This window comes from Oncorhynchus keta, chromosome 22, assembly GCF_023373465.1.
Source record: "Oncorhynchus keta strain PuntledgeMale-10-30-2019 chromosome 22, Oket_V2, whole genome shotgun sequence".
Taxonomy (NCBI): Eukaryota; Metazoa; Chordata; class Actinopteri; order Salmoniformes; family Salmonidae; genus Oncorhynchus; species Oncorhynchus keta.
Genome location: NC_068442.1, coordinates 4,543,983 through 4,560,120, shown reverse-complemented (window position 1 = coordinate 4,560,120; position 16,138 = coordinate 4,543,983). Strand labels below are relative to the sequence as shown.

The 16,138-nt window shown below is 43.4% G+C and overlaps 1 protein-coding gene across 1 annotated transcript in view; it reads left to right on the top strand.

Annotated features, from left to right (window-relative positions):
* The window catches only part of shank2b (SH3 and multiple ankyrin repeat domains 2b), a 180,528-nt gene that overhangs the window by 15,163 nt on the left and 149,227 nt on the right, over nt 1-16,138 (top strand). The window contains exon 3 of the mRNA XM_052474714.1: nt 7,046-7,140. The gene's annotated coding sequence lies outside the window, so the exon portion shown is untranslated. The remainder of the gene's footprint in view (nt 1-7,045; nt 7,141-16,138) is intronic.

Genomic DNA, 16,138 nt, shown 5'->3' with positions numbered 1-16,138 from the left:
CCATTATTTTTATTTCTACTTTGCACATTCTTCCACTGCAAATCTACCATTCCAGTGTTTTACTTGCTATATTGTATTTACTTTGCCACCATGGCCTTTTTTTGCCTTTACCTCCCTTATCTCACCTCATTTGCTCACATCGTATATAGACTTGTTTCTACTGTATTACTGACTGTATGTTTGTTTTACTCTATGTGTAACTCTGTGTCGTTGTATGTGTCGAACTGCTTTGCTTTATCTTGGCCAGGTCGCAATTGTAAATGAGAACTAGTTCTCATCTTGCCTATTTGGTTAAATAAAGGTGAAATAAATACAAATACTAAAGGGCCTTGGTCAGTGAGGTGACCAAGAACCCAATGGTCACTCTGACAGAGCTCCAGAGTTCCCCTGTGGAGATGGAAGAACCTTCCAGAAGGACAACCATCTTTGCAGCACTCCACCAATCAGGGCTTTATGGTAGTGTGGCCTGTCGGAAGCCACTCCTCAGTAAAAAGCACATGACTGCCCACCTAGAGTTTGCCAAAAGGGACCTAAAGGACTCAGACCATGAGAAACAAGATTCTCTGGTCCGATGAAACCAATATTGAACTCTTTGGCCTGAATGCCAAGCGTCACATCTGGAGGAAAACTGGCACCATCCCTATGATGAAGCATAGTGGTGGCCCCATCATACTGTGGGGATGTTTTTCAGCGGCAGGGACTGGGAGACTAGGATCGGGGAAAAGATGAATGAAACAAAGTTCAGAGAGATCCTTGATGAAAAGCTTCTCCAGAATAAAACAATGACCAGTTTTTCAAATAAAACAATGACCAGTTTGGGTCGCAGTTGCACTTTTTTTGTGAAAACAAATAGGCTTTGTCTGGTCCTCGAATTCGTTGTGTTTTCTTTGCATTTTGTGGTTTTTGGCGAATGCGTTCTAATGATCTAAAGTTGCTACTGCCTGTAAACACACAGTCCAGTTCAAAGGAAATGATGGCAAGCCCTTGTTGCAAATAGCTTATTTGCATATAGGCCTACTGTCTCTCTGATTGGCTTGGGCGCACCAGTCTGCGTAGACTCCGGTCCTGGACAGTGGTCTGTCTATTAATTGTCCAAATGCAACGCCTGGTTTCCCACTGTACATTGCTATAGAATGTTCACAAATGCCCTACTACATGTAATTCCCAAACATTCTATGAATTTATGAAAAATGTGAAAATGACCATATCTATGTGCTAGCTAGTCGGAAAATGGTCATATTCTTCATGGAGGTGTATATGAGCAGATTCTAATAACATGTTGCTCAAATGCTGTAAGTTCCACTTTAAATCTATTAATAATCTCATTCACCACACTCCTTATCAATAATGCAAAGATAGCAGAGCAGATGAGCAGATCCATATATCATCTGGATGGAGACAAGAGCAGAGCACCTTCTAAAGCTGCCGTGTGCCTCCAATGGGTAAGGCTGTGCTGGCTATGACGTTTTCTTTTTCACGTTGCCCTTTCCAGCACAGTTCCAGCAACTATGTGTAGTATGAAAATGGTGTCAACCTGTGCGCCTCGCATGGGTAGAGCTGTTTCAGCTGGATCCTAGACCTAGCACGGTTGGTTGCTCATGCTCCATAGCAGACCTGGGTTAAAATATGATTCAAATAGAACAGTCAACAACAAAAAACAACCCAACTGGCACTCCAGTTGGTACACTGAAGGTATAGAAGGATCGTGGTAACTATAACAGCCATGCTCACAGGGAGCAGACTATTATTTTCTGTTCTCTGTGCCTACATATTTTTTTTAAATATATAAAAAATATATATATATGTTTTGTCATTTAGCAGAGACGCTCTTATCCACAGACGATCTTATCCAGAGTGGCTTACAGGTGCAATTAAGACAGTGTTTCCCAAACTCCGTCATGGGGACACAGAGGGGTGCACATTTTGGCCCGAGCACGACACAGCTGATTCAAATAATCAAAGCTTGATGATTCGTTGAGTATTTGAATCAGCTGTGTAGTGCTAGAGCAAAAACCAAAGTGTTCACCTCTTGGGGTCCCCAGGACCAAGTTTGGAAAACCCAGAATTAGGGTTAAGTGCCTTGCTCCAGGGCACATTGGCAGATTTTTTTCAACTATTTGGCTTAGGGATTTGAACCAGCAACACTCTAAACCGTTAGGCTACCTGCCACCTACCTGTTCTCCACTTAAGTGGAGTATGATAGAGAAGAGTGTAATCTAGAGCCAGATAGAAGGTATAATATAATAAAGCATAACCACAGAGACACAAGAAACTCTGTTTAAATCCACTCTCATCTCCTCGTGATACCCTGGCTTTCCTGGCTCTGGCAATTCCCTTACACTGAGAGAGGTTTATAAATTATTCATTACCCTTTTGTATCCATGGGACAGTTAATTTCACCTGGCTGAGTGTCTCCATGTCTCCGGATTGACTCTTAGACTTGGGTCGCAATTCTGTTATGTTTAGTAAAGTCACGGGCTGGTGAATCTGGTTCCTGCGATTGACAGGAATGGAGATGAGCGTAAATGTGCTTCTCTTGATATCAGGGATTTGCCCCTGGAGAGTGGAACATCATTAGCCTAGATCCATATTTGTTTGTGCTGTCTTGCCAACTCCTATGGTCATGGCAAGACGGCAAAAGAGTTTTGGGACCAGGTTAGAACTCAGATAGAAATGTTGTGTAGTTCTGTGTTGACTCAGCTCTACTGAATGTCGCAGCCCACTGCACAGCATAAGCCCTAAGTCACCCCCCTCGCCCCCATTGATTTTGTTAGTCAGTCTCATTCAGATATCATATTAAAACTGCAAACATTTCTCTCCCCCCTATGGCAAAATGTGTAGAATTGTGGTGGTCAACTGCGGCCTCTCATGATGAGTTCAGATGTTTTGTGTCCCCCACCCCCATCAAAGTTGCCCATCCCTGGTAATACGAATAATTGACGGGCATACTTTTAAGGTGGACAGCCTTTTCTAGCAAACTAAACTATTCATTTGTTCAGCCAGTGATGCGATAAACTGTTCAACCAACAGTATTGGCATTTTACACACCCATCTGAGACCAAGATGTTCTGACTGGCCTGCTAAAACAATCCTATGTGTGTTGCCCTACTTACTGTGGCATAGCTAGTGACGCGTTCCAGTCGTCCATAGGAAACAAACTGACCGAGAAGCAATATCATTAGGCCTCCATCCACTGTGACACTGAGTGATGTTTCTCCCTATCACTGCCTGGGGACTGACAATGTCTGTCTGCTTCGTCCAGAATACATAAAAACAGCCTAGATCAAATTCACTGAATATTGTTAGCATGGAGAAGAAATACAGTATTTGATATGGGTTTGTGCTTCATGAAGGCACGGTTTCCTGATTCCTGATTGTATTTTTTGTCTGTTTTATGATAATATTGAGTTTAAGAAAACACATGTTCGTAAAGTCTGATGCGTGGTGGAAATTAGGTCTACATGGTTACACAGTTGTGCTTGTAATGTGAGCCACATTTTTATTTTTTTATTTATTTCACCTTTATTTAACCAGGTAGGCTAGTTGAGAACAAGTTCTCATTTGCAACTGCGACCTGGCCAAGATAAAGCATAGCAGTGTGAACAGACAACAGAGTTACACATGGAGTAAACAATTAGCAAGTCAATAACACAGTAGAAAAAAATGGGCAGTCTATATACAATGTGTGCAAAAGGCATGAGGAGGTAGGCGAATAATACAATTTTGCAGATTAACACTGGAGTGATAAATGATCAGATGGGCATGTACAGGTAGAGATATTGGTGTGCAAAAGAGCAGAAAAGTAAATAAATAAAAACAGTATAAAAACAGTATGGGAATGAGGTAGGTGAAAAAGGGTGAGCTATTTACCTATAGACTATGTACAGCTGCAACGATCGGTTAGCTGCTCGGATAGCTGATGTTTGAAGTTGGTGAGGGAGATAAAAGTCTCCAACTTCAGCGATTTTTGCAATTCGTTCCAGTCACAGGCAGCAGAGTACTGGAACGAAAGGCGGCCAAATGAGGTGTTGGCTTTAGGGATGATCAGTGAGATACACCTGCTGGAGCGCGTGCTACGGATGGGTGTTGCCATCGTGACCAGTGAACTGAGATAAGGCGGAGCTTTACCTAGCATGGACTTGTAAATGACCTGGAGCCAGTGGGTCTGGCGACGAATATGTAGTGAGGGCCAGCCGACTAGAGCATACAAGTCGCAGTGGTGGGTGGTATAAGGTGCTTTAGTGACAAAACGGATGGCACTGTGATAGACTGCATCCAGTTTGCTGAGTAGAGTGTTGGAAGCCATTTTGTAGATGACATCGCCGAAGTCGAGGATCGGTAGGATAGTCAGTTTTACTAGGGTAAGCTTGGCAGCGTGAGTGAAGGAGGCTTTGTTGCGGAATAGAAAGCCGACTCTGGATTTGATTTTTGATTGGAGATGTTTGATGTGAGTCTGGAAGGAGAGTTTGCAGTCTAGCCAGACACCTAGGTACTTATAGATGTCCACATATTCAAGGTTGGAACCATCCAGGGTGGTGATGCTAGTCGGGCATGCGGGTGCAGGCAGCGATCGGTTGAAAAGCATGCATTTGGTTTTACTCGCGTTTAAGAGCAGTTGGAGGCCACGGAAGGAGTGCTGTATGGCATTGAAGCTCGTTTGGAGGTTTGATAGCACAGTGTCCAATGACGGGCCGAAAGTATATAGAATGGTGTCGTCTGCGTAGAGGTGGATCAGGGAATCGCCCGCAGCAAGAGCAACATCATTGATATATACAGAGAAAAGAGTCGGCCCGAGAATTGAACCCTGTGGCACCCCCATAGAGACTGCCAGAGGACCGGACAGCATGCCCTCTGATTTGACACACTGAACTCTGTCTGCAAAGTAATTGGTGAACCAGGCAAGGCAGTCATCCGAAAAATCTCGTCAAACCTTCCTAAAGACGCTGTCCAACCAGGGGGTCTGAAATAACAGAGGTCTCTGATGCTAATGGGCCATGGTGAGAACGCTCTCCTCTCTGATTTGAGTGTCTTTTTCAGTGGCTAAACCCATCACTGTCCTCGTTGTGGTCCTAGAAAGATTGCTATTTCACTGACATTCACCCCTAAGGGTGCTTTGCAGCTGGATAGCATGGCAAATGTACTGCATGCTATTTTAATCTATTTCTTTTGTGAAATAGAAATGAGTTGTGAATAAATCTGGAATATACCGTGGCATGAAATGTATGTTATATAGCCCATTCCCATGTGAATTACAAAATTGTTTACAGTATGAGAGAGGTCCTTGACAACTCTGACCTGATTCAGGCAGTCAGACGGATGCTGGACGCTAAAGCCAATATGTCAGACCATCTGGAGTCAAGGTGTTCAGGTGCGGATTGGACAAAAGTTCACTCTGGGAATGCAAAAATCGCATAATTTCTCTCCTTACAAAACATGTCAAACGTGATTTCACATTGGGAACTCCCAAGAGTTCCTTCCCAATTCCACCTTTGGTTGTGTATACTGGAGGTTTGTTCACCTTAATATGATTGAGTTACTCCCTCTGGTGCTGCCCCTGGCCCTGATCCTAGAGGACAGTCAGGGGCCACACTGTGTGACCCTGTGTGACAGAGAGGTCCCTGGTGCTCAACCTCACTGCAGGTTAATGACACCAACAGGGACACAGTAGATCTTTAGAACAGCTCACTGTAGAGGAGACTGTACACCAGAGGGAGAACCACAACGTAGAGTGTTTACTGGATCACAAAAAAACGACTGTAAACAGTTGCAGCGCTATACACCAATCACAGTAAGAGGTACGGTCACTGAGAGGTGAAACTAGTCCCTGGATCCAGCAGAGTAGAGCCTCCCAGGGATGGGATGTTATGGTCCCTGACCGTGTCAGATTAGCATTTTGGAGTGTTATATCCTCTCTTGCATGACTGAGTTCATTACCGAGTCCCAGCTTGGCCAGCTGATCCCCATCCCATCCACTGGGGCTCTCATTAGAGCTCAGTACACAGCAAATGGGCTAGATGCAAGACTGACCAGGACTTAAAAGTACAGGGTTCGGTTATAGTGCCCACTTTTGATCTCATCACACTGCATGGATTGAAAGTTAGAGATTTTGAATAAGATCGTCTTACATTACATGTCATACTTTTAGCTACCTTGGGTTCGACATTTTGCCAATGGTTCTGTCTGGCATTGGCTTTCACTTTGCAGAGATTCTTTCTGGGCCCAGCATGCTTGAGCAGTGTGCTGGAACACCCATGTAATATCTAAGGTATATCAGTGTGTCAGACCTGCTGCGCTAGGCAACTGTTTAATTGCCTCCAAGACCCTATGGGCTAAGCAAGCGTTAAACAAACCAACACGATACTTCCTTCCTTCTGGGTTTAGTGTGTCTCGTGGTGATTCAAAGGGGTCTGTGTGTGTGTGTGTGTGTTTCCGTGGTGATTGGAGGGGTCTGGCTGGAGGAAGGAGGAAGTGGAGAAAACAGACAGTCATGATGAATGATGTGGCTGTCTGGGGAACATGCTCTAGGGAGGTTATGTGCTGCTGGACCACTTTTTATGGAGCTCGTCATTTTTTTCGACTGTGGCCGTGGCCTCGTCTGGACTGGACTGGATTGAGGGAGAAGCACAACGTAGAGTGTTTACTGGATCACAAAAAAGGACTGTAAAGTCACAACGGTTTGAGCGAAAAAACTATTATGACCACGCAGTTGTCACTGACAAGTTGGATATTCATTTCCCACTGAGAAAACAATTTCTGTACTTACAACATTCTTATAAATGCATTTTTTTTATCAGGTTCTTGATTGGCGGACCTTACTTGTTTATTGACATTTGTCAATAAAACTCATGAATACAACTTTTTATATCAAATTGTTTCATGCTCTACTTGAGAAGAACATAGTAAAACACTTCAATGTGAGGCTAAATATGATTGCAGAGCAAGCATATGAATGAAAGTAGTGAATTTCAGCGGTTTCACTGTAGGAGGCCTCGGGCAAATTTTGTTTTTAAGATGCTATTCTCACATTGCTATTCTCTTATTGCAGGATGGATCCCACCACTTGGTACTGCCAAGGTCATGGCATTTGATTTCAAGCTGTCCGTCAGTTTCTTGGCTGTCTGAAAACAACAAGTAGAAAAGGTGAGCTTCTGGTCTGCTTCCTTTACTTCACAACTCAGTTTTAAATTACATTTGTGAGCAGTGATTGAGAAGCTCTCAGCACAGAGCTCTAAAAGGGAAGTCAAGGACAATGAGAACCCGGCATCACAAAGTGAGAGAAATGAGCAGGAAATGAACAAAAGGAAGGATAGTGGAATCATTTTAAACACGCAATGACTTGGGTCTCAATTACTGTGTAAAGTGGTATCGGTCAAATATAACCAGTATACAAATCTATCCCACATACAGCATTTTCTAATTGAAAAACTTCCCTGTTAGACAGAATTAGGGTTTTGCAAAGCATTATTGTAAAATGTATTTTGAAGCATTATCAATATCCAATTTTAAAGCAGTGCCTGTTCGAATTCAGGATACCGGTAGTAGTGTGTGAATGTGTGTCATCCTGTGTGTCATCCAGAGCTCTAAACTAGGGCAACAATATTGCAAAGTGTGTGTGTGTGTGTGTGTGTGTGTGTGTGTGTGTGTGTGTGTGTGTGTGTGTGTGTGTGTGTGTGTGTGTGTGTGTGTGTGTGTGGAGGGCTCCTGTCACATGACATCTGATATCGCAGATTTTGGTGGTCAGAATTGAAGAGAGCGCTGGATAATCCAAAATGTTCCCGAACAGGTATTCCAATACATACATATCCAATTATCAATTCCTTTCACTAGGTTCTATACAAATGGCCAATACTAAATGTCCAATATATCAAAAGATAATATCAAATATTGTTATTTGTTAAATATGTAAGCTATTATGGAAACACCCCTTAACGTTACTACTGAGCACGCACACCTAACGGATATCTTTGGACATCACCGGTGGAGGTGAGAAGACCTAAAAATCAGCGATCAATTATGCGTTCCCGTGCTATCAGGCAGTTCCAGACTCACATTAATCATCTCCAATCCAAAATTAAATCTAGAATCGCAACAAAGCATCCTTCACTCATGCTGCCAAACATACCCTCATAAATCTGACCATCCTACCGATTCTCGACTTCGGTGATGTCATCTATAAAATAGCCTCCAACACTCTACTCAACAAACTGGATGCGGTCTATCACAGTGCCATCCGTTTTGTCACCAAAGCTCCATACACTACCCACCATTGCGACCTGTACGCTCTCGTTGGTTGGCCCTCGCTTCATACTCGTCGCCAAACCCACTGGCTACAGGTTATCTACAATTCTCTGCTAGGTAAAGCCCCGCCTTATATCAGCTCACTGGTCACCATAGCAGCACCCACTCATCGCACGCGCTCCAGCAGGTATATCTCACTGGTCACCCCCAAAGCCAATTCCTCTTTTGGTTGTCTTTCCTTCCAGTTCTCTGCTGCCCATGACTGGAACGAATTGCAAATTCTGAAGCTGGAGACTCACATCTCCCTCACTAGCTTTAAGTACCAGCTGTCAGAGCAGCTTACAGATCACTGCACCTGTACATAGCCCATCTGTAAACAGCCCACCTATCTACCTACCTCATCCCCATACTGGTATTTATTTATTTATTTATTTAGCTCCTTTGCATCACAGTATCTCTACTTGCACATTCATCTTCTGCCGATCTACCATTCCAGTGTTTAATTGCTATATTGTAATTACTTTGTCACCATGGCCTATTTATTTCCTTAACCTCTTGAAACGAGCAATCCCGTATCTGGGATCGTAATTATAGCCTCAAGCTCATTACCATAACGCAACGTTAACTATTCATGAAAATCGCAAATGAAATGAAATAAATATATTGGCGCTCAAGCTTAGCCTTTTGTTAACAACACTGTCATCTCAGATTTTCAAAATATGCTTTTGAACCATAGCTAAACAAACATTTGTGTAAGAATATTGATAGCTAGCATAGCATTAAGCCTAGCATTCAGCAGGCAACATTTTCACAAAAACAAGAAAAGCATTCAATTAAAATCATTTACCTTTGAAGAACTTCGGATGTTTTCAATGAGGAGACTCTCAGTTAGATAGCAAATGTTCAGTTTTTCCAAAAAGATTATTTGCACTCACTGTATATAGACTTTTTGTTTTCTTTTGTTCTACTGTATTATTGACTGTATGTTTTGTTTATTCCTCGTGTAACTCTGTGTTGTTGTGTGTGTCGAATTGCTACGCTTTATCTTGGCCAGGTCGCAGTTGCAAATGAGAACTTGTTCTCAACTAGCCTACCTGGTTAAATAAAGGTGAAATAAATAATATAAATAAATAAAAAAGTTATCGGAAGTTCGTAGTTCCACCTGGAAAGTTTCACTTGAATGCTCTTAGTCGTAATTTCAAGTGGGAAGCTCAGAGAAAATGTTGTTACCCGAGTTGCCGAGTTGTGACGTTTCACCACTGACCTTTAACCTTTTCGACAAGTCTGTTTTTGACAACTACAAACTCATCATTATGCATTTTCAAATCAAATGGTATTTGTCACATGCGCTGAATACAACAGGTGTAGACTATACTGTGAAATGCTTACTCAACGAGACGTTAACCAACAGTCCACAGTTTTAAAAAGTAAGTAAGAAAAACGTGCTAAATAAACTAAAGGAGAAATAGTAACACGATAACATTTCAATAACGAATATGGGTGCCAGTACCGAGTCAATGTGCAGGGGGTACTGGTGACTCGAGTTAATGTAGGTAGGGGTAAAGTGACTATGCATAGATAATAAACAGAGAGTAGCAGCGGTGTATGTGAAGAGTGTGAAGGAATGTGAATGTACTGTATATGTGTGTGTGCAGGGCGTCAATATGCAAGTGTGTGTGTTTTGTGTGTGTGTGTGTGTGTGTTGGAGTGTCAGTGTACTATGTGTGATTGTGTGGTTAGTGAGTGAGTCCAGTGAGTGTACATCGAGCCTGTGCAAGAGAGTCAGTGCAAAAAAAATGTTAAATAAAATAAGGGGGTCAATGTAAATAGTCCGGGTAGGCATTTGATGAACTGTTTTTCAGTCTTATGGCTTGGGTGTAGGAGCCTTTTGATCCCAGAATTGGCACTCCAGTACTGCCTGCCATGCGGTAGCAGAGAGGACAGTCTGTTCGAATACCCATACTAACATACTGTATACTACATACTTAATGACTATATGCTACATACTATTAGTTCATTTTAGTATATGTAATATTCATATGTGTAGACATACTGAATTGTAATTGGATGCATTTTACCGCCATATCATACTGTGCTATGATTGGTTAAGACCACCCAAATGGTTAGGTCATGGGCAGTTTGATCCTGGTTGGGATACATGAACTTGCCAGTTATAGCTAGCTAATAAAGAGCTACCTTAAGAAATATTTTGTAGTACCGCATTGTATTATTTTGTACAAAGTGTGCAAAACAAGACATGGTGTCAGAGTAAAAGGTCTTAAAAGATGCATTTTTCTGGAGTTCCTTCACCTCGAATGGACTGGGAGTCTAAAAACTTATCCGATGCATGGCGTAAGTACAAACATCATGTGGAGCTAATGTTCACGGGTCCTCTGAAGGACAGAGGAGAAGAGGGAAAATGCAGCTACCTGCTCCTCTGGATCGGTGAAAAAGGGAGAGATATTTTCAACACATGGACACTTACCGAGGCTGAATGAAAGGTACTGAAAACATACTAGGATCATTTTGAAGCATATGTTGCGCCGAAGACCAATACGATTTTCGCTAGGTACAAATTCCATGAGAAAGTACAGGGAGTTAGCGAGTCTTTTGAACAGTTTGTGACAGAGCTGCGTCTGCTTGTGAAAGACTGTGATTATGCAAACAATGATGAGATGGTCAGGGACCGTATTGTATTTGGAATACACTTACCGGGAGATAGAGAGAAACTTTTGAATGTTGGGTCTGAGGTAACGCTGGATAAAGCTATCGACATAGCCAGATCTCACGAGCTAGCACTGGCTCAGATGAAAGACATTTCACGCGGCAGCACGAGCGCATCACGTGAACAAGCAGTGCACGCAGTCAGGCAGACATCAAAGCACACCACCGGTGCACAGAGAGCTCGTTTTAGTACTGAGAGAGACATAACTCCAAAACAGAGCGACACAGACTCAAAACATGTGGATATTGTGGATACAAAGTGCATGTCGAACAAGGAAATTGCCCAGCTTAAGGCAAACAGTGTATTAAATGTGGATAATGGAATCACTTTGCAAAAGTGTGCAGAGCTTACTGTGGAAAAACAGTACACACAGTGAGTGAAGATGAAATGCCAATCAAAGAGTCAAACGCTGATGAACTGTTTATTGATTCAGTGACACAGAAAAGTCAAATATCTGAGACAGAGCAAGCCTTTGCTGACATTGAGACAGGAACACAAGGCACAGAGCTAAAGTTCAAACTAGACACTGGTGCACAAGTAAACATGATTCCTCTGAATAAGTACCACTGCTAGACATTTGAGTGCGAGCTACAGCCCACCACGCGCAGACTGACTAGTTATGGTGGTGAACAGCTCCCAGTAGAAGGCACATGCACTTTCAAATGCAAATACAAGGAAAGTGACATGATGTTGGACTTTTATGTTGTTGACACTAGAGCACCTGCAGTGCTGGGGTCTTAAAGCATGTTTAGACATGGACTTCATCAAGCTAGTGTTATCAGTGACAGCACCAGTAGAGACAGACAATTTACTGGAGGAGTTTGCTGATGTTTTTACGGGAATAGGATTATTCCCAGGAGAATGTACCATTCACCTTGACCCAGACGCAACCCCTGTAGTCTACCCACCGAGAAAGATTCCCCTTGCTCTCAGTGCCTGTCTGAAGGTAGAGTTGGAGAGCATGGAGCAATCTGACATAGTCACCAAGCTTACAGAAACGACTGACTGGGTAAACGCATTAGTGTTGGTAGAGAAACCACGCACAGGCAAGCTCCCAAGAGGCTTGAACAAGGCTATCAAACGCCCCCATTACCCTTTACCGTCTCTAGATAGCATCACACACAAGCTAGCGGGAGCACACTACTTCAGTGTCATGGACGCTAGATCAAGCTCACAGAAGAGTCATCTAAGCTCACAACATTCAACACACCGTTTGGACGCTACAGGTTCCGTCGCCTGCCTTTTGGGATTATCTGAGCCCAAGACGAGTTTCAGCGAAAGATCGACCAAGTGTACGAAGGCCTCGACGGAGTTTTGGCCATTGTGGATGACATCCTTGTCTATGGGCGAACCAAAGAGGGGCACGACCGAAATCTCAGCGCGATGCTGCAAAGGTCCCGCGAGAGAGGAGTCCGGCTCAACCCTGAGAAGAGCACAGTACAGAGGTCAGCTACTTCGGACATCTTCTCACAGCGACTGGAATCAAGCCAGATCCACAGAAGATCTCAGCCATAAAATAAATGGAGTCACCAAAGAACCGTGCAGAGCTGGAACCAGTGCTTGGCATGGTCAACTACTTAGCCAAGTTCGCACCCAGCATCTCCAATGCTAATGCACCCCTGCGTCAACTGCTAAAGCGGTCCAGTGAGTTTCTCTGGGACAAGCAACACTACATTGCTTTCCAGAATGTGAAAGAATTGATCACAAGAGAACCAGGACCAATCCTTGCCTACTACGACCCCAACAAAGAGCTCAGATTCCAAGTGGACCCGTCGAAGTATGGACTAGGTGCAGCGCTATTGCAAGAAGGAAAGCCTATCGGCTACGCTTCCAAATCTCTCACAGACTGTGAAATGAACTACGCTCAAATCGAAAAGGAGCTCTACGCCAAACTGTTCGGATGTAAACGTTTCCATCAGTTCATATATGGACAACAAGTCATTGTGGAATCCGTCCACAAGACCCTTGGGTCAATTATGAGGAAACCACCAAGGCTGCAGAGAATGATCCTTCAACTACAAAAATACGACTTCACAATTACTCACCGTCCAGGCAAAGACATCCCTGTCGCAGACACACTCTCCAGGAAGTTTCTTACTTATAAGGACAGCAGCCTCAGTGAAGGCATGGACATGCAAGTGCACACTGTGTACAGCAACTTACCAGTTAGTGACACAAAACTGAAGGAGATCCAAGCAGAAACAGAAAAGGACTCACAACTCGCACAGCTGAGGAAAGTCTTACAGGATGGATGGCCTGAGGAGAGGAGAAAATGCCCTCACAGCGTCTCAGAATTCTGGACCATTGTGATGAACTATCACAGATCAACGGAATAATTTTCAAAGGCGAGAAAATCATTATTCCTACCAGTCTCAGAGAAGAGATTTTGACAAAGGTCCATGCTGGACACATGAGCATGGAAAAGTGCAGACAGAGAGCACGGGACATTTTGTTTTGGCGCTGAATGTGCAAACAAATAGAGGACATTGTTGGTAAACGCGTCTTGAACGACGCCCCTCAAACACCAAAGAGCCAATGTTACCTCACTGTATCCCAGACCGACCCTGGCAGGTCGTGGCAACCGATCTGTCCACCTGGAACAAAGAGGACTACATTGTAACAGTGGACTACTGCAGCAGATACTTAGAACTCGACAAGCTTCACAGCACCACATCTGCAGCTGTGATACCCAAGCTGAAAGCAGAGTTTGCCAGGCATGGCATTGTAGAGACTTTAATATCTGACAATGGGCCCTGTTAAAAATCAACTGAGTTTGAATCCTTCACAAAAGCATGGGAGTTTACACATGTCACCACAAGCCCACATTACCCTCAAAGTAATGGCCTTGCTGAAAAATCTGTGCAGATTGGTAAATCACTCATGGACAAAGCAAAAGCAGACAAGACAGACCCCTACCTCAGTCTCCTTGAATACTGCAACACTCCAGTTGACAACTTCAAATCACCAGCCCAGTTGTTGATGAGCTGCAGACTTCGCTCCATCCTTCCCAGCAGCAACCAGCAGCTGCAACCTGAGGTCGTCAGCTACAAGGAAATGCATGAAACACGTGTACAGAGACAACAACAATAAAAGCGATACTACGACAGGTCAGCTAGACCACTGCCACCACTGATCGACGGAGAGTCAGTTAGAATCCAGGAGCGTGGCCTCTGGAGGCCGACAGTCGTCATCCAGCCAGCTGACACTGAACGTTCATACCACGTCGTCACCTACTGAACACAAAAGAACAACACACCGATGAGATGAACTGTTCCCCTGAAAGAGAGCGTGATGGACTAAACACACACAGCACTTCTGCAGCTCAGTTGGTAGAGCATGGCGCTTGTAACGCCAGGGTAGTGGGTTCGATCCCCGGGACCACCCATACGTAGAATGTATGCACACATGACTGTAAGTCGCTTTGGATAAAAGCGTCTGCTAAATGGCATATATTATTATTTTTATTATTACAACATACACCATTCATACATCACAAGAACTGTTGACTGACACAGAAGCATGCTCAGCATCATATCGCACAAGGTCAGGAAGAGAGGTCAAGCCCAGAGCTGTCCTAGGCCTGTGAAATGTCAAAGGGTGTAGGCGGATCGCTGCCCTGAAAGAGTTCCAGACTGTAAACTTGTTATTGAAAGTTCACTTGAAATGCTTTGGTATTGTATTTGTTTGAAATGTTAAGATGTTATTTCTACAGTGAAAGCTGAGTTGCTGAGAATCCCTTGTTTGAAAAGTAACAGTAAGTTGGATTATTGTTTCAGAGTGTAACGCCTGGGGTGTAGTGGAGGAAGAAGTCAGGAAGCAGAGAGTTCAGGGTAGCGCTACTTTTAATGCAGCACAACAGTGAAACGATGCCGACCCAAACAAATGCCCCAAACTCGGGGAACTTAAACAGTCCAGCAAAATACAAACACATGGACAACCGCAACCTACAGCCGTGTACACACGTACACTGAAATAATCCCGCACAACCAGCAGGCAGGCCGGCTAGTAAATAAAGCCAATTAGCCTAAACTAAACACAGGTGCAACTAATAAACAGAAAGGGGGGAAAAGGGATCAGAGGCAGCTAGTAGGACGGTGACGACGACCGCCGAGCGCCACCCGAACAGGAAGGGGAGTCACCTTCGGTAGGAGTCGTGACACAGAGTCTATGTTGATTCAGTTGGTGTAGTATGCAATAAATGGTTACTTACCTTGAGTTCAAACTACACAGCATGTATTCAAAAGAAACGCTTAGAATATGTAAACATTTTTCTTTTGTTTTAAAAGAAGGGGGATGTAATGTTCATATGTGTAAACATACTGAATTGTAATTGGATGCATTTTACCGTGCTATGATTGGTTAAGACCACCCAAATGGTTAGGTCACGGGCAGTTTGATCCTGGTTGGCGATACGTGAACATGCCAGTTAAAGCTAGCTAATAAAGAGCTACGATAAGAAATATCCTGTAGTATTGCATTGTATTATTTTGTACAAAGTGTGCAAAACAATACAGTATACTGTAGCAAACGGTATCCTTTCAGTTGATCATACTAGCGTAGCGCTACTCATGTCTACCGGACATTGATGCTGTTGCTATGCAACCTCTTGCTAGCTTGTTAGCATAACAAATTACTAGCTAGACGTTTTATGACATCGGGTGTGTTCGTAAATTCAATCTGGAATGCCAGAGTGCGCTTCGGGCATTTCTAAAATGTCAGTGAAGACACTTGCCAGCTGGCCAGGGTATGCTCTGAGTTAGTTTGTCTAGATAAACGTTGTACAATTAAAGGTCAAAAACACTCAATTTCAAAACAGTCATCAATAATCGAATGAGTTCAGGGCTTGTGAAGTGATACAAAGGCTATACAGTGCATTCGGAAAGTATTCAGATCCCTTTTTCCACATTTTGTTACGTTACAGCCTTATTCTAAAATGGATAAAATAGTTTTTCCCTCATCAATCTATGCAATCTATACTCAATAATGACAAAGCAAAAAAAATGTGCCAATGTATTACACATTTAACGTAACTATTTAGACCCTTTGTTGATGCACCTTTGGCACCAATTACAGCCTCAAGTCTTCTTGGGTATGGCGCTACAAGATAGGCACACCTGTATTTTTGGAGTTTCTCCCATTCTTCTCTGCAGATTCTCTCAAGCTCTGTCAGGTTGG